At 33.4% G+C, this 18,851-nt stretch overlaps 1 long non-coding RNA gene across 1 annotated transcript; it reads left to right on the forward strand.

Moving 5' to 3' along the window:
- Positions 1-259: 259 nt before the first annotated feature.
- LOC113709440 (uncharacterized) lies at positions 260-3,325 on the forward strand. The gene is made up of 2 exons (XR_011821582.1): positions 260-437; positions 3,126-3,325. It is a non-coding gene; the product is annotated as an uncharacterized lncRNA (long non-coding RNA).
- Positions 3,326-18,851: the final 15,526 nt, after the last annotated feature.

Raw genomic sequence — 18,851 nt, forward strand, 5'->3', positions numbered from 1 at the left:
TGTATGAAAATCTCCTAGATTAATGTACGAGAATTTTGTAAGGGCACATAAATTAGAACAAATGAAGTTTGGAATCAATGCATGAAATAATAAAACAGCAGCCCCTTAGTGAGCAAATAAGTTAATACTAATGACCTAACTAACCCTGAATCTTGGTTAAACTACTATGTAACCTAAGGAAGCCATCTTCTGGAAGACAACCGAGAGGAAACAAACAGAAAGAAATTGCTAGTTGGGCGGTGATCGAGAGGAAAGAAACACAAGGCAGCTTTCTTTCTTTCTTTCCAAAAATGGAATCGAGGGAATGGAACTAAGAGTGAGGGAGAGAAAATTTGGTTAGCTTCATCATCTGCTGATCATAATCAAGAAGAGAAAGGCAAGGAAAATAGGAGGGATAGCTGGTGCAGACCTTGAGGAAACAAAGCTGGGAAAATCTGGTCAGTCTGCAATTTTTAACTCTTAAAGGAAAGACCTCTCTGTGATCAAAACTTATTTATTGAGTATAAATGAATATATATATATATATATATACAAGCTGCAAGATAAGTTTTAGCAGAGGAAATGAGCTTCGATTGAAGAAAAATTCTGGTTTGAGATTAAAATGATTATTTGACTGAAGTTGTAGCAACCGGGAGTAATTACATGAATTTCAGCTCATTAGCTGTGTAAAAATGGAAAATATAATATAAGAAAAGCATGTAATATGGTTATCTCAGGTATTATAAGAAGTTTAGTTGAAGAAATTTGGGAAAAGTTAGAAATTGGGAGGATCGATGGAAGATCCTTGCTAGAATTTTTCCAGCTTCATCCGAGTGGGGGGGGAATGGAAAAGTTTCAGCTATCTTTGGTGAATAATGACTCTAAAATTCTGTGTTAATCTGTAATATGTTGTATAATATCTTGATTTCTTCATGCATGAGAGGTTTGAGCATAAAATGGAGGGATCTAGTAGAAGAAACTCGTCTTTAGGCATCACTTGCTGCTACGAACCAACTTTATAGCCGAGAGAGGATATAAATTTTGGTTCAGCTTTTCTCTTGGATTTTTTGCTATAAATTTCTATGTTTTGCTTAAGATGGTCTGTAGTTGAATGATTATCCCCTGCATGTCTAGTTGGAGCATGAAACTGAAAAGAAAATTATGGGAAAACACCACATGTTAAACTGCTATACTGCTGCAAATTGTAATTAGTTGATGACAGATTGTTGTGCGTAGCTTTTGGATTGAATAATTTGTTGAAACTAGATGCTATTTGCCTTGGTATATGCTGGACTGAATGTACTTTAAATATTTAGAGCTTTAAGCAAGTGAAAGAATAGAGTTTTTGTCGAAAGCTTGAAGTAACGTTACTAGTTTTGGTTGCTGACCGAGAAAATGAAACAGATTGTGCTTCTGACCGTCCCTTTTGGCCTTGAAAATGCGATAACTGGATGTCGATGTCTTCAGAAGAAATGTAGGTCTATGTCTTAGCTTCGAAACGCTATAAAATTTGCCTCAATCCGATAAGCATAGCTCCAGTTGTGATCAAAACATCAGAGGGTGGCAAAGCTGCCTTTCTTGTTGCTTTCCTTTTGTTCCCGGATGCACTTTGCTTTGATAATGGCCGTGAGGAACCAACTTCGAACCAGCATTTCCTCTAATTTCCAACTTTGTAAGCTTTCATAAATGATAGCTATGGTTACCCTAAGATTTAATGGCTATATACAACTCCACAAGTAGAGTTAAACTAAAGCAAATGAGGGGAAAACTCATGATAATTATGTACCTAAATTGGCTTCCAATTACTTAATATTGTCTTCACAAATATTTTAAAGACTATAAAATTTGAGGGACTGGTGTAGTAGAATAAAATTTAACTTACAAATAACCTAGAGTTTAATTAATTAAAAAGGGGACCAATGAAGTACTCCTAAACTGTAATCTTAGAATCTTGAGTGGAAAATGATTTAATCCTAAAATAAATATCTTATAAATTATTAACTTGGGAAAACAGGTATAATTCTTGATTAAAACAATAAAGTCAATGAGTTTCAAAATAAAATGATAAATGAATATTGAATATATTATATTTGTACTTTAAGGTCAAACTAGAATCGGTTTTAGCCTAGACGGAAGAAATGAAACGTTTGCTTGTCTTAATCCTTGCACATTAGATTGGAAATAAGTTAATCTTAGCTCAAGTGTTTTATATGATATTAAAATTTGGTGTATATGTACATTAACCTTGTTTTAAAGCTACCAAACTTAATAATCTTGAAGACAAACGTAAGGAAGGTTGCTAGATTTTGGTGATTCGTTTTATAAGCTTAGGAACTTGGGTTTTAGTTACTTAAACCTTAAATTATGTAAGATGAATGGTTGTATATAAAATGAATATTCACTTTAGAATTATTAACTTGTACCAGGAAGTAGCCGTGAACCAGGAAACCAACTCGAGACTCGAGAGTAGTCATTTGAATCTTTGGTGAGTGTTTTCCGAAGTTATGTGTTAAACTGCTTATATGTACCTAAGTGCAATTATATGGCAAATGTGCTTATTATGAAATATTGCTAAGTGATTCATTGTGAAGTGTTTTCAATTGTCTCTCGCCTTCTAAGTCGAGAGTGTACTTTATTGCACTCGGCTTAGTTGAGGTTGAAGGTTGATAATTGATCAAGTGATATTGTAAGTGTGCATGACTGTAAGCCATCTGTGTACCTTATCACACTGGCTAAACTAGGCCCCAAAACCCTCTGTTCAACTGACTATTCGAACCAGCAAAAAGCTTGGTCGGGTAGGACGGTAGCTTTGGGTAAGTGTTTATTATACTCGAGTATTACCACGGAATACCAGATTACTGATATTAATATGGCCATCCAAGTGAGGGAAGTGTTTATTATTTTGGAGGTTATAAGGAGGAGTTCGGCAGAGTGTGTAGTGGATTGAAGTGGCTCTAATGCGAACACCGTATCCTTTTAAAAGTGATTGTTTGGTGATGTGCTTCCTCAATTGCTTAATGAAAGTGATTGTATAGTGAAATGTGCACTACTCGCTTAATTGTACTGATTTAAGTGCTAATTGATTGTTGCTTGCATGGAAACCTCACGGGCGTAAGCTCGCCCTTTTGGCTTTGTTTTCCTTACAGGAGTTGGAGATTGAAAAGTGATTGGATGGAATTGGAAAGTTGTTTTGGGAAATTCCATCACTATGCGTATATATTGGAGTCACGTTTTCTTTTGTATTTTAAGATGGTTGAATCTTCTGTTTTGAGTTGATGTAATATTAAGAATGGATGTTTAGAACGTGTATTTTGTTTCTTTTAGTGGACAAATCTATGTTTCAAGCTGATTGGACTGGTACTTAAGAGTGAATGTTCAGTTGTTCAATAATAATGTTATCTCTGAAGTTAATATAAGTGAGTGAGTTCTGGCGAGAGCTAGGCAGGCGATCCGCTAACTTCTAGGGTAGGCCCTAGGAGAAGGTGGGGTCGTCACATACATTGCAGTCCATACTGCAATATTAGTCCATCTCATACACTTTTTCATCACACTCTGCATAAAAAATATCTTGCATATCACCATGATTAGAGTAAGAGGAGGATCTGATGGTGCCAGACGCACTACCAGACTAAAGGATGAAGACATTGAGATTGTCAAGCCTTCCACTATGAAATCACCCAGAAAAGGAACTAAGGCATGCGGTGGAAAAAGGACATAGCCTGCTTGAGCGAAATGAACAAATCAAACTGAAACACAACCAACTGAAGTACCCAATGTCAGTGAGGAACAGCAAACCATTGAGCCTTCTACCAGGAAATCACCAAGAACAAGGACTGATGTACCAACTGCTCCTCAACGTAGTGGAAAGAGGAAACGTCCTACTAGAGGGCAATCTGCTACTCAAATTGAGGAAGAATCTACCCCATTACCCAAATTTATTGATGATGATGTCAGGGAGAGGTTTGAATGGATTTCACAGAAGGGTTTCATCACTCAGAGGACCATTATCTCTTATGAATTCCGTAACTTTGACCTTGAACCAGTTCTTAAGTTTTTTGAATTTCAAAAATGGACTCACATTCTAACCATTCCCAACACTTATTATCCTGATACGCTTCATCCATTTTTTGCTAACCTTAGGAAAGGTAGCTCACACACTGATCTTGTTTCTCGAATCAATTCAGTTGATATTGCTTTCAATCCTGACATTGTTAATGCTATTTTAAAGACCAAAATTGAAGATGATTTTAAAGAAAAAATTTGAAATTTTTTCTCTTATGAAGAGTTTCCTTCTGCCTATCATCATTTTCATATTGCAAAATTGATGACTTATTTTCAAATACATTTTAACACTCCCGCCGAGGCAAATTGGAGGATTTCAGTCTCCAAAATTTGATCATCTTTTCAATTATTTCAAATTTATTGGTTCCTACTGATGCTCATAAGACAGATGCCAACAACATGGAGCTTTACTTGTTTTATTGCTTTCTTGAAAAGATTCGAATTGATTTCGGCTTTGTTATGTATAAATTCTTGTTCAAAATCAGCACTGATAGCCGTAGGAAACTTTTCTATGAAAAATTTTTAACTCCAATCTTTGCTCACTTTAAAATTCCTTTCATTGGAGTGTCACCAAAAGAGAGTGCATCCACCATTTTTTCAAAAGTTTATTTTGAAAGAAAAAATCTTAGATTCTTTGATGGTCATTAGTACTACAAGAAGTCTGTTTTGGAGTTTAGGACAAAGAGTCGTCATGAAACCCCTGTCACCCCTAGAACTCCCCGAGATCAGTCTCAATATGTTTCACCCTTCACCATCCATCCCAGAAAATCATCCAGTCAGCCTTCCTCATCCACTCATGAGGTCATCTCCTTGCTTGAGGATCTCAAACAACACATTCTCCTTCTTGAAGATGGTCCAATTATGACCATGTCACCTGTGCAACAAGTCACCTTCATTGACAAAAGAAATCTGCTTGTGCCTCCTGTCCCTCAAGAAGACGAAAATGTACATCAAAAGGCGCCTCAAACTGAACCAATTGAGTCCACCCCTATCCCACAAGACAAAGGGCCCTATCCTAAGTCCACTCCTGAAGTTCATGCCTCAATTTCTCAGCCACAAGATAAGAGCAAGGCTCCTGTAACTGAAGCCAGTGATGATGATGAGGAAACTGAAGAAGAAATGGATCCTGCTCAGTTTTGCCAAGCAAGGAGGAGACCTGGATCGTCCAAGATCACCATTTAGACACTTTAGGCACTTGCACTTCATTTTTAGGATGACATTTCATAGTAGATATTTGCATCTTTTGTATTTTGACATTTCAAGTACTCTGTACCATGGATATTGGTTAACTTTAATGGTTTCTAGTTAGTTTGCTATAGTATTCCTCTATTTGATACCTCCTTTGATTTCTGATATTAATTTTCTGTGCGTGTGTTTGGATTGCATTTCTGGTATGCTGTGGTATATTAGATTGGATACTTTCGGCCATTGTTCACTGATTGGATTGGACATATTGGATATGTTGACTGGTTGTTGATTGTATGATTTTTGATGTTGATTTCTGATTTGCTTTGATTTCTAATATTGGATTGCTACCATTGTTGTTAAACTCATCTAATGATGATAAAAAGGGGGAGAAATGGATGATGAGATTATGATGGATGGAATGTCAGAAAGTGTAAACTGGTAAATGTGTAAGGGGGAGTTATCCTGAGGGGGAGTTAGCACTTAAAAACTTTTTGGATGCAATAAGGGAGGGGAAGTTTTTGGCTCAATTATTTTTCCCCCATCCATTGTTTTGTCATCATAAAAAAAGGGGAGATTGTTAATTTTAGTCCCTAGCTTGTGATGATTACAAAACAAATGGATGTTACTAATATCTCTTCAAAAATCTTTTCAGCTATGAAGCAAATCAAGTTCAAACATTAAATACAACTGAAAGAGACAAAGAGTACTGAAAGCTGTCGGACGCTTGTGAAAACTAGATCGGACGTCCGATAATTATTGCGCAACTTTGGATGCATGATGAACTCACCACCGGACGTCCGAAGGAATTAAAATATTTTCTCTAAACTCACTGACCTCGATCGGACGTAAAACACAAGAGCACCAGACATCCGATAAACAATGCGGCACTTCGGACGCAAAGCATTGGAGGTACTGGACGTCTGAAAGGCTTGAAGAAAATCTCTCAGTTTCACTATTTGCTTTCGGACGCAAACATTGAAGGTACCGGACATCCAAAAGAATTGAAGAAAATCTCTTAAGCTCACTGCCTGCTGTCGGACGCAAGAAACAAGACTACCGGACGTCCGACAGTACCAACGGCTAGTTGACTCTTCAGCTCCTTCTATCCATTGGAAGCATTAATAGAGGAACTTTTTGGCCTCATATAAATAGAGCATGATCAACTACTTCAAAGTACTTTTGCACATTGAGACTACAAAAGATCTAGAGTAATTTTAGTGAGAAAATTCTCTTCAAAGAAGATTTGTACTCTTAGTTGTGTGAATTTCGTATAAACTTTTCTTGTGTGAGAAAAATACTTCATTAGTGTAGTTTTGTGAGGGTTATCCGAGTGATAGCAAAACTTCCTAACTTGACCAAGTGTGGATTGGGGCAAGGAGGAAGTGATCCTTCCTTTGTATACAAAGATTGGTTGTATTTCATCAACTTAAAGAAATTTACTTTATAAAGTAACATTCAAATTCAAGAGAATTTTGGAATTTGGTTTGCTATTCTTTCCCTATTACTTATTGTCTTACAAATATAAATTGCTCATCTCTTCTACTCACAAGTAATCTTGCTCTCTTATTAATTGTTTTAATTGAGTGGTTATTTATAAAAGAGGGTAAATTTCATATTGAGCAAAAAAGTGTCTGATAACCTGATTAGATTTTAATTTACCTAATTCATCCCGCTCTTAGGTTGTCTTCGATCCTTACATTTATCTTGGTTTCTCTTTTTACACATTGAGGGCAATGTGCATGTTAAGTGTGGGAGAGAGAATTAAGATTATATGTATTGTATATGATTGATTTGTTGGTTGCAAATACTGGACTTGTACTTGGAAATGTTATTGGGCTAAAACTTTTTCAATCTTGGGTTTGTTGGTAGGGAATTTTATCTAGTTATAAGGGAAAACTCTGTCAAAAGTTTTTCAAAATCTTGTCCAAAATTTGCAAATTTGCCCAAAAAAATTTCAAATTTTTTCAAATTTATCCAAAGGGCAACAAGTTCCATACTATTAGTAACTAAAATTCCTTCTACTTTTGAGATAAATATATGTGATTTGAAAACATCTTTTCTCATTTAACTTGAAAATGATTATTGTGTGATTATAATTTGTGCATTTATAGAAAAGTATATCTTTTAAAATAGAGAAAATTATGCCTACATTTTGCATGTTTGATGAAATTTCTTCTCTTTACTTGATTTTACATAGTTAAGTGATAAATATAGCCAATAAGTGTAACACTCTTCTTATGATTATTTTTTTGAGGGAGTGTTTATTATCTTTACTTTAAAAAAAAGTAGAAAAAAATAGAAAAAAGGGAAGAAATGAAAAAAATGAAAAATGAAAAAAGGTCAATAAAAGTTATTGACTCCAATGGTTCCTATACTTAGTAACCGGGAGTTTTCATCTAAAAATGTCGACTTTTGCGTAAAATGGTACTATAATTAAGAGCATGCAAAGCAACTTGAGAATGTAAAATCTTGAGTAACCGGCGATCTTCATCTAAAAATTTTGATTTTTGCGTCAAAATGCACTTTCACAACTTAAGTAATAGTTAGCTATACGATATAAATAAATCCCTCTTTAACTTAAATAAGAAGACGATCATGGGCTTAGAAAGTATTTATTGAGTTAAACTAGTTAAAACTATGGTATAATTGGCTCTTCTTTATCTTATATTATGAGTACATGAGATTAATTGAATGATTACATAATGGTTATTTACTTTGTTTTGAGGAAATGAAGTTGAATGGTACACATATGTTTATTTTCAAAATTTTGGATTATTGTTAGTTTGTATTTTTTATTGCTTGAGGACAAGCAATGGTTCAAATGTGGGGTATTTGATAAGCATATATTTTATGTGTTTTTAATATATTTTATTAGTTAGTTTTGGTGTGTTTTAGTTACTTTTATAGCTAATTAACTAAGTTGCTAGTAAAAATATGTATTTTACGGTTTAAGTGGTAAAAATTGCATTTCTATGGATTTTTATGATAAAAACTTCATGTTTTGTAGGTTTAATGATTCAATCATCAAATGGCATGATTTGAGAAGATAATTAGATGATTGATGATGATTTGAAGTGGTTTAAAGAGAATATAAAGTGCAAAAGAGGAAATGCAATCAAAAACAGAAGGAAGCAAGTTTTCACAACTTTGACACCTTGTGCTATTTCGTCTATATCGTGAACTACAATGATTGGATTGAGATGATTCTTGAACCATGTTGAAGTTAAGAGTAGATCTACATTTGGTATGAACACATTGAAGTCCAGTTCAGTCGTTTTCATTGTCAAAAAGTCGAAATAGAGAAGTACAACTCTGTGGTGGAAAGCTGTGACGTGCGCGGGGTATACATATAACATTTAGCTCATCCACAATCAAATTTTACATTTATAATTTCTAAATACCCCACACGCGATTTATCGCAAGTATACGAATCGTGAACGAGTATAGGGTATTAAGGGTCGATCCCACAGGAAAGATTGCAATTACCGGTGTTTTTCGAACTCCTTTATTATTTAGACTATGAGCATGAAGTAAAAGTAATAAAATTAACACTAGAAAACTCCTAGAGGTATGGAATCCTTACTACTTTTACAAATGAGATTACCGATTAAGTGAATACTATTATCTTGGCTAGTTATGGCGTAATTTCCTAATGTATGTGAAACCTACTCTCGTAGTGAATCAACTATACTTGTAACTAAACCATACCTACTCTCGTGGTTATGATATTAATTACAAACTCATTTCTTCTATGAAATTTGTTGACCTTGGTTCCTAACTTTTGATGATTACAAAACAAATGGATGTTGCTAACATCTCCTCGAAGGCTTTTTCAGAAATGAAACAAATCAGGTTCAAAGATTAAGCACATTTGAAAAAGACAGAGTATGCTGAACCTGTCGGACGCTCAAGAAGACAGTACCGGACGTCCGATAATCATTGCACAACTTCGGATGAATGCTTCAGACGTCCAATAGGATCCTTCGAAGTCGACGAATCTATCGGACGCTGAATATGTCTCTACCGGACGTCCGATAGAAAAAAAATAATTTCTCAAATCTCTTTGTTTGTTGTCGGACGCACAAAAAGCTTGCATCGGACGTCCGAAAGAATTGAAGAAAATCTCTTCAACTCACTGCCTGCTGTCGGACGCATAAAACAGGGCTATCGGACGTCCGACACTCCAACGGCTAGTTGACTCTTCAGCTACTTTCTATCCGTTGGAAACATTAATGAGGCACTTTCTTGATCCTATATAAATAGTGGTTGGTCAGATACTTGAAACAACTTTTCCACACTGAAGATACAAAAGATCTAGAGTGATTTTAGTGAGAAAATACTCATCAAAGAAGATTTGTAGTCTTAGTGGTGTGAGGTTCATTGTAAGCTTTTCATTTGTGAGTGAATCTTTCATGAGTGTAGCTCTGTGAGGGTTGTCCTGAGGGATAGTAAAACGTCCAGGCTTGACCGAGTGGTGTTCGGGGCAAGGAGGAGGTGAACCTTCCTTTGTACGTAAGAGTGATTGTAATTCATCAATTTGAAAAAGCTTATTTGAATTAATCTACAAGCTAAAGAGGAGCTGTGTAGTTAATTGGTTTGCAATTCTTTCCCTTTTATTTACTTACTGTTATATTGCGATCTTTTAATTGTTTATCGATTGGCTTTTCGATTGGTTGTCTTCGATCCTTACAAAATTACATGAAACAAGTCACTAAAGCCACATAGGTGCACCTCTACTCTTGTGAGTGTACTCCCTAGGCTTATCACTTCTTTGAACTAGTGTTAAATTCCAATTTTCATTGCAAACTTAACACCTTAAGATTATCATAATTAATGGCCAGTTAATCATGATTAGATAACCAAAAGTGATAAATAACTTGCTCAAAATAATATCACCAAATAACCAAATAAACATCACTAACAAAATATAGAAAGTTCATCCATACTCTAGGCATAAACCTTAACTAAACATGATAAAAACACAAAGTCAACTTGTATTATAATTAAACATGAAATTCAATACAAGAGAGAAAGTAGTAGAAGAGATATCACCCTTGTCACATGAGATCAACCTCTCCATCTTTGCTCCTCAATCTTCATCCAAATCTAACTACAAACACAAGATGGATAAACTACTCTACCTATACTATACTAATGAACTAAGGAAACTCTAGTGAAAACTACATTTCTGGTGAGTTTTTCTAGCCTTCTCCCAAGTTTTTTCTGAATCTTGCAAGTCCATGGCTATGTATAGGTGAATGCAATCAGGAAATGAGGCTTGAAACATTCCTTTTACAGCTGCTAATTGGTTGTCATACGTTCATCCATAGCTGTAAATTATTGAAGGAGAAAACAGGTTGTACCAGTGGAGAACAGCTATTTCTGACCAGAATCTGGCTACTTCAACTACTATTTTCTCTATGATGGTGGCTGAATTGGCTCATGTACAAAACATATAAATTGTATTCCTTTGAAGTAGCTTTCCAATGCATCAAGAATCATCCAATTTGGAGCTCTGAGGACCAAGATATGATAAAAATACCACTGACTGGTCAATTCCGCGTTTTCAGCTCTCAGCAGCAGACTTTTACTTCTGTATTTTGACATTTTGACCAGGAAAACAGCCGAATTGGACTTTGATGTCTTCATACAAAATGTAGATCTGTCTCTTAGCTTGAAAAATGGTTCAATAATCATCTCAATCCAATGTATGTAACTCAAAATATAGCAAAAATACAAAAACGTGCCAAAATTGAACATCTTGCTTTCTTTTGACTTTAATTGCATTTCTTCTTTCACACTTCATATTCTATTTTTATCACTTTAATCTATCATCAATCATTCAAATATCTTCTCAATGCAGTTCATTTGATGATTGAATCATTAAACCTACAAAATATGAAGTTTTTACCGTAAAAATCCATAAAAATGTAATTTTTACCACTTAAACCATAAAATGCATATTTTCACTAGAAACTTAGTTTATTAGCTATAAAATTAAATAAAACACACCAAAACTAATTAATAAAGCACACTAAAAATATGTAAAATATATTCTTATCAAATACCCCCACACTTGAACCATTACTTGTCCTCAAGTAATAAGAAATACAAACCAACAATGATTCAATTTTTGAAAATAAACATATGTGCACCATTCCACTTCATTTTCTCAAAAACAAGGTAAACAACTATTATGTAATTATTCAATTAAACTTAAGTACTCATAATATCAAATAAAGGAAAGCAATTATACCGTCATTATAACAAATTCAAACCAATTTTTCATCATTACCCAATCTTACAAGTAAGTAACTCATATGGTCAATAAAATGCTTCCTAAAGTCATGATCATCTTCTTATTCCAATTTAAAGAGGGATTTATTCATACAGTGTAGCTAAATATTACTTAAGCTGTGAAAGTGTCTTTTGACGCGAGGATCGACATTTTTAGATGAAGATCACCGGTTACTCAACACTTCACATACTCAAATTGCTTTGCATACTCTTATTTCTTTTTTCTTCTTTTTTTTTTATTTTTTTCTTTCCACTTTTCTTTCTTTTTTCTTTTTGTAACAACAAAGATAATAATAATTTCCTCAAAAGAATAATCATGAGAAAAGTATTGCACTTATTGACCATATTTATCACTTAACTTATAAAATCAAATAAAGAGAAGAAATTTCATTAAATATGCAAAAACAATAGGAATAATTTTTTTTCACTTTACAAGATATACTTTCTTGTAAATGCACACATTATAATCACATAATAGTTATTTTCAAATTAAATGAGAAAAGAAGTTTCCAAATCACATATATTTATCTCAAATGTAGAAGGAATTTGAACTACTAATGGCATGAAACTTGTTACCCCTTTGGATAAAATTAAAAAAAATTGAAACTTTTTGGGGCAAATTCGCAAATTTGGACAAGATTTAAAAAAAAATTGAATTTAAACACAAGTCCAATATTTGCAACCAACAAGTCAATCACATACAATATGTATAATCTCAATTCTCCCCCCCACACTTAACATGCACATTGTTCTCAATGTGTAAAAAAGGAAAATCAAGATAAAGAAAAGTAATACTCCCCTATTGCTGCGATTGAATATGAAGCTCCAAAATCCGGTGTCAGTGTATCTTCAATATTTCATGAGTTCCACTGGATAACCATTAGTAATATTAACATCGAGGGGTTGAGTTCCTTGATCAAACTTCGCCTTTTTCACATCATTTGGCCACTTTTGCTTTCATTTCCAATACCTATAAATGAAAAATAACGAAATAACTCAAACATATAATTTAAACATAAAATCACACTAAAATAACGTAAAGTACTAAAACATTGGGTTGCCTCCCAACAAGCGCTTTTGTTTATAGTCTTTGGCTCGACTATTGAACCTCATTTTTCAAGGAGGTTTGGTTAAAGAATAATCCATCATTTTAGGTTGTGGTGGATCATTAAAAGGTGACTTTATAACAAAAGCGATATGATCTAATGATATGAGAAATGGAAGTGACTTACCTATCCCAAGCATTCCATAGATATTAACTTGAATATGCACCACTTGAGAACTTACCAAAGGAGATGCCATGAGAATATCTTAGGCAACAATACCTTTAGAACCTATACTTTCAATACACTTCTCAAGAGGGGTGAAAAATGAGTCATTAAAACTCACCTCTTGAGGTTCAAGGTTAGTTTCAAAGATATTATTATGTGAAATGGACATTTGTTCATTGAAACACAATTGAGATTCATCATTTTCATCAAAATCCAATCCATTTTCACATACAATATTCCCACCATTCACGGTAGGATCATTTTGCAAATTATTAGAAGAAATAACTTCATACAATACATTCAATTGCTCATTTATTCTACCAAAGTGAGAAGCTAATTCATCTATTTTTTCTTCAATCCTATCAAAACGGTCGGAAGTCGCATTAGCTAGCTTTTCTATGGCTAAATCAAATTGATTAGAAGAATGTTCTACAGCTAGCTCCCAAGATACATTAGAATCATTAGCTAATGGTTCACTTCCTAATTTCCAAGATAGAGGTGCATTAGCTAACTTTTCTATTGCCAATTTTCAAGATGGTTTTGATTCATAGTGGACATATTCGGGTTGGTAATCATAAAAACATGGAGAATCACTATAAGTACATTAATTATCCCAACCATAAGCATAAGAATTGCTCAAATTAGTATCATATTGATCAAAATAAGGATTGTAATGCCCTAATTCATCAAAATAATCCAATTTTTGTGCTTGCATACATATATTAGTAGCATGATAACCTCCACACAAGTCACGAATCATATGATAAGAATTAAAAGTATCAACATTCCTCTTTTGCTCAAGCATATTCATAATGGTGTCCATTTGAATTTTTAACTTTATAACATCAAATTTAGCTTTTAAGCACCTCAAACCATTTTCAAATGACATACCTTCGAAAATTTCTTGGTTACTTCTATTCAAGGAGCTTTGAGCGTAGTAACCATCCATTGCCGATCTTCCACTTCCCATGCATTGCTCCTCCATATATTCTACTCTCCTTGGTCCCCTAAACATGTCTTCAAAGTAACTCAAAAACACGTTTAGTCAAGAAGAATAGGTGACTCTAAACAAACAAAAAACATAAACAAAGACTCACAAAGACACTAAAAATAATATTTAAAACACTAGACATAACAATAACAACAAAAACAAATAAAATTATCTAAATTAATAAAGTTGCTCTTAGCACCGATATTGACAAATCTTTCCCGACAACGGCACCAAAAACTTGACGTGCGCGGGGTATACATATAACATTTAGCTCATCCACAATCAAGTTTTACATTTACAATTCCTAAATACCCCACACGCGATTTATCGCAAGTATACGATTCGTGAACGAGTATAGGGTATTAAAGGTCGATCCCACAAGGAAGATTGTAATTACCGATGTTTTTCAAACTTCTTTATTATTTAGACTATGAGCATGAAGTAAAAGTAATAAAATTAACACTAGAAAGCTCCGAGAGGTATGGAATTTCTTAGTACTCTTGCAAATGACATTAGCGATTAAGTGAATGCTATTATCTTAGCTAGTTATGGCGTAATTTCCTAATATATGTGAAATCTACTCTCGCAGTGAATCAACTATACTTGTAGCTAAACCATACATACTCTCGTGGTTATGATATTAATTACAAGCTCATTTCTTCTATGAAATTACATGAAACAAATCACTAAAGTTACATAGGTGCACCTCTACTCTCATGAGTGTACTTCCTAGGCTTATCACTTCTTTGAACTAGTGTTAAATTCCAATTTTCATTGCAAACTTAACACCTTAAGATTATCATAATTAATGGCCAGTTAATCATGATTAGATAACCAAAAGTGATAAATAACTTGCTCAAAATAATATCACCAAATAACCAAATAAACATCACTAACAAAATATAGAAAGTTCATCCATACTCTAGGCATAAACCTTAACTAAACATGATAAAAACACAAAGTCAACTTGTATTATAATTAAACATGAAATTCAATACAAGAGAGAAAGTAATAGAAGAGATATCACCCTTGTCACATGAGATCAACCTCTCCATCTTTGCTCCTCAATCTTCATCCAAATCTAACTACAAACACAAGATGGATAAACTACTCTACCTATACTATACTAATGAACTAAGGAAACTCTAGTGAAAACTACATTTCTGGTGAGTTTTTCTAGCCTTCTCCCAAGTTTTTTCTGAATCTTGCAAGTCCATGGCTATGTATAGGTGAATGCAATCAGGAAATGAGGCTTGAAACATTCCTTTTATAGCTGCTAATTGGTTGTCATACGTTCATCCATAGCTGTAAATTATTGAAGGAGAAAACAGGTTGTACCAGTGGAGAACAGCTATTTCTGACCAGAATCTGGCTACTTCAACTACTATTTTCTCTATGATGGTGGCTGAATTGGCTCTTGTGCAAAACATATAAATTGTAGTCCTTTGAAGTAGCTTTCCAATGCAACAAGAATCATCCAATTTGGAGCTCTGAGGACCAAGATATGATAAAAATACCACTGACTGGTCAATTCCGCGTTTTCAGCTCTCAGCAGCAGACTTTTACTTCTGTATTTTGACATTTTGACCAGGAAAACAGCCGAATTGGAATTTGATGTCTTCATACAAAATGTAGATCTGTCTCTTAGCTTGAAAAATGGTTCAATAATCATCTCAATACAATGTATGTAACTCAAAATATAGCCAAAATACAAAAACGTGTCAAAATTGAACATCTTGCTTCCTTTTGACTTTAATTGCATTTCTTCTTTCACACTTCATATTGTATTTTTATCACTTGAATCTATCATCAATCATTCAAATATATTCTCAATGCAGTTCATTTGATGATTGAATCATTAAACCTACAAAATATGAAGTTTTTACCGTAAAAATCCATAAAAATGTAATTTTTACCACTTAAACCATAAAATGCATATTTTCACTAGAAACTTAGTTTATTAGCTATAAAATTAAATAAAGCACACCAAAACTAATTAATAAAGCACACTAAAAATATGTAAAATATATTCTTATCAAATACCCCCACACTTGAACCATTACTTGTCCTCAAGCAATAAGAAATACAAACCAACAATGATTCAATTTTTGAAAATAAACGTATGTGCACCATTCCACTTCATTTTCTCAAAAACAAGGTAAACAACTATTATGTAATTATTCAATTAAACTTAAGTACTCATAATATCAAATAAAGGAAAGCAATTATACCGTCATTATAACAAATTCAAACCAATTTTTCATCCTTACCCAATCTTACAAGTAAGTAACTCATATGGTCAATAAAATGCTTCCTAAAGTCATGATCATCTTCTTATTCCAATTTAAAGAGGGATTTATTCATACAGTGTAGCTAAATATTACTTAAGCTGTGAAAGTGTCTTTTGACGCGAGGATCGACATTTTTAGATGAAGATCACCGGTTACTCAACACTTCACATACTCAAATTGCTTTGCATACTCTTATTTCTTTTTTCTTCTTTTTTTTTTTATTTTTTTCTTTCCACTTTTCTTTCTTTTTTCTTTTTGTAACGACAAAGATAATAATAATTTCCTCAAAAGAATAATCATGAGAAGAGTATTGCACTTATTGACCATATTTATCACTTAACTTATAAAATCAAATAAAGAGAAGAAATTTCATTAAATATGCAAAAACAATAGGAATAATTTTTTTTCACTTTACAAGATATACTTTCTTGTAAATGCACACATTATAATCACATAATAGTTATTTTCAAATTAAATGAGAAAAGAAGTTTCCAAATCACATATATTTATCTCAAATGTAGAAGGAATTTGAACTACTAATGGCATGAAACTTGTTACCCCTTTGGATAAAATTAAAAAAAATTGAAACTTTTTGGGGCAAATTCGCAAATTTGGACAAGATTTAAAAAAAAATTGAATTTAAACACAAGTCCAATATTTGCAACCAACAAGTCAATCACATACAATATGTATAATCTCAATTCTCCCCCCCACACTTAACATGCACATTGTTCTCAATGTGTAAAAAAGGAAAATCAAGATAAAGAAAAGTAATACTCCCCTATTGCTGCGATTGAATATGAAGCTCCAAAATCCGGTGTCAGTGTATCTTCAATATTTCATGAGTTCCACTGGATAACCATTAGTAATATTAACATCGAGGGGTTGAGTTCCTTGATCAAACTTCGCCTTTTTCACATCATTTGGCCACTTTTGCTTTCATTTCCAATACCTATAAATGAAAAATAACGAAATAACTCAAACATATAATTTAAACATAAAATCACACTAAAATAACGTAAAGTACTAAAACATTGGGTTGCCTCCCAACAAGCGCTTTTGTTTATAGTCTTTGGCTCGACTATTGAACCTCATTTTTCAAGGAGGTTTGGTTAAAGAATAATCCATCATTTTAGGTTGTGGTGGATCATTAAAAGGTGACTTTATAACAAAAGCGATATGATCTAATGATATGAGAAATGGAAGTGACTTACCTATCCCAAGCATTCCATAGATATTAACTTGAATATGCACCACTTGAGAACTTACCAAAGGAGATGCCATGAGAATATCTTAGGCAACAATACCTTTAGAACCTATACTTTCAATACACTTCTCAAGAGGGGTGAAAAATGAGTCATTAAAACTCACCTCTTGAGGTTCAAGGTTAGTTTCAAAGATATTATTATGTGAAATGGACATTTGTTCATTGAAACACAATTGAGATTCATCATTTTCATCAAAATCCAATCCATTTTCACATACAATATTCCCACCATTCACGGTAGGATCATTTTGCAAATTATTAGAAGAAATAACTTCATACAATACATTCAATTGCTCATTTATTCTACCAAAGTGAGAAGCTAATTCATCTATTTTTTCTTCAATCCTATCAAAACGGTCGGAAGTCGCATTAGCTAGCTTTTCTATGGCTAAATCAAATTGATTAGAAGAATGTTCTACAGCTAGCTCCCAAGATACATTAGAATCATTAGCTAATGGTTCACTTCCTAATTTCCAAGATAGAGGTGCATTAGCTAACTTTTCTATTGCCAATTTTCAAGATGGTTTTGATTCATAGTGGACATATTCGGGTTGGTAATCATAAAAACATGGAGAATCACTATAAGTACATTAATTATCCCAACCATAAGCATAAGAATTGCTCAAATTAGTATCATATTGATCAAAATAAGGATTGTAATGCCCTAATTCATCAAAATAATCCAATTTTTGTGCTTGCATACATATATTAGTAGCATGATAACCTCCACACAAGTCACGAATCATATGATAAGAATTAAAAGTATCAACATTCCTCTTTTGCTCAAGCATATTCATAATGGTGTCCATTTGAATTTTTAACTTTATAACATCAAATTTAGCTTTTAAGCACCTCAAACCATTTTCAAATGACATACCTTCGAAAATTTCTTGGTTACTTCTATTCAAGGAGCTTTGAGCGTAGTAACCATCCATTGCCGATCTTCCACTTCCCATGCATTGCTCCTCCATATATTCTACTCTCCTTGGTCCCCTAAACATGTCTTCAAAGTAACTCAAAAACACGTTTAGTCAAGAAGAATAGGTGACTCTAAACAAACAAAAAACATAAACAAAGACTCACAAAGACACTAAAAATAATATTTAAAACACTAGACATAACAATAACAACAAAAACAAATAAAATTATCTAAATTAATAAAGTTGCTCTTAGCACCGATATTGACAAATCTTTCCCGACAACGGCACCAAAAACTTGACGTGCGCGGGGTATACATATAACATTTAGCTCATCCACAATCAAGTTTTACATTTACAATTCCTAAATACCCCACACGCGATTTATCGCAAGTATACGATTCGTGAACGAGTATAGGGTATTAAAGGTCGATCCCACAAGGAAGATTGTAATTACCGATGTTTTTCAAACTTCTTTATTATTTAGACTATGAGCATGAAGTAAAAGTAATAAAATTAACACTAGAAAGCTCCGAGAGGTATGGAATTTCTTAGTACTCTTGCAAATGACATTAGCGATTAAGTGAA

This window comes from Coffea arabica, chromosome 9e (genome assembly GCF_036785885.1).
Source record: "Coffea arabica cultivar ET-39 chromosome 9e, Coffea Arabica ET-39 HiFi, whole genome shotgun sequence".
NCBI classification, from domain to species: domain Eukaryota; kingdom Viridiplantae; phylum Streptophyta; class Magnoliopsida; order Gentianales; family Rubiaceae; genus Coffea; species Coffea arabica.